Consider the following 1591-nt stretch of genomic DNA (forward strand, 5'->3'; position numbering starts at 1 on the left):
CCTGTTTTCATATTTCCATTCTTTTTGTGCGTCCTTTTCTTTCATTCCCAGTAATAAAAGGGTTTACTTGTCAGCAGTGATGAACGTTAGTGTGGCGTCCGGCGTTGGTTCCTTTGTAAGTAATTGGAGATAATTAAACATAAGAAACTGCCGATTTGTGCTGATGTTAATGCAGAAAAGAACGATGTGGTACTATAAAATATGTAGTTTGGCTTTAGGGGGAAACGTTAAAAGTTGATGTGTTTTCTCTCTAAATATTCTGAAAGTCGTTATTTAAAAGGCAGTTAAATTCAATGAAATTGAGCATCTTTATATGTAATACTATATGTAGGCACTGGTGAAATCCAAAAATGAGTTAAGAATCATGTGCAGGAAGGAGAGAAGTTAAGGACACTAATAATGATACGAGGCAGAATAAAGTACATTATTAACAGAGCTACTGTTGAGCACTTACTCTCAGATGGGCACTGTGGTAGGTACTTGCATATTTTACTTAATAACACTTGATTATTTAACACACACTTTAATATTTTATCATGAAACTTTTTTGAATGATAGTGTGGACATAGTATGTGCTATGTTCTAAGAGGTACAGATATGGAATTAGACCATACTTTCAGACTACAAAGTGTCATTGGGCAAAACATATTAAATAATCACACAAATAAATGTTAATGAACCAAGGTAGACAGGAAGAATGTACACTGTTTGGGAGAGAATGTAACTACTGGACTTATCCCAGCTGGAGAAAATAGGTAAGGTTTTCCTAGGAAACCTTTGAGCTGAGATATTATGGTTAAATATGAATTAGGTGAAGATAACTCCCAAAGGAGAGAAGAAAGGTCCAGGCAGATAGAATAGATTGCACAGAGGCTAGCGACTGTCGTCATTTCAGGAACGTTGCCATTTGGAGTGTGAAAAAACGAAAGTGGGCTGTGGTAAAGTAAGTTAGGGCCAAGGAGATGATGCAGTGCCTTTTAAACAGCGTTAAAGATTTGGGGACCAACTTTTTCTTATCTTTTTTTTTCTTTTTTTAACTCTTAGAAACCACTCAAATATATAGAGAGAACAGTCCAATGAACTTTCCTGTAATAGTACCCAAAGGATTTGGACCTTATTATTCTAAGAGCAAAAGGGTTGTAACTGGCTCAATGAACAAATTTCAGTGATCCTGATGTGGGTTTTTTTGTATTTATTCATTTAGAGACAGTCTCAAGCTATCACCCTGGGTAGAGTGCCATGGAGTCACAGCTCCAACCAACCTCTCCAACTCTTGAGCTTAAGGGATTCTCTTGCCCCAGCCTCTCAAGTGGCCGGGGTTAGGTTTGAACCGGCCACACTCGGTATATGGGGCCAGAGCCCTACCCACTGAGCCATAGGCACTGCCCTCTTTTTTAAATTTTTTTTTATTAAACTGTAGCTTTGTACAATAATACATTTATGGGGTACACTGTGCTGGTTTTGTATACAATTTGAAATACAACAAACTGGTTAACATTGTCTTCACCTCACTTAATTATTGTCTTAAGACATTTATAGGCTCGACGCCTGTGGCTCAAGTGGCTAAGGAGCCAGCCACATATACCTAAGG

General features: G+C 37.8%; 1 protein-coding gene across 2 annotated transcripts in view; it reads left to right on the plus strand.

Annotated features, from left to right (window-relative positions):
- The window catches only part of UBXN2A (UBX domain protein 2A), a 35133-nt gene that overhangs the window by 788 nt on the left and 32754 nt on the right, over positions 1–1591 (plus strand). The window lies entirely within an intron of this gene.

This window comes from Otolemur garnettii, unplaced genomic scaffold, assembly GCF_000181295.1.
Source record: "Otolemur garnettii isolate 467f Iridium unplaced genomic scaffold, OtoGar3 scaffold00022, whole genome shotgun sequence".
NCBI classification, from domain to species: domain Eukaryota; kingdom Metazoa; phylum Chordata; class Mammalia; order Primates; family Galagidae; genus Otolemur; species Otolemur garnettii.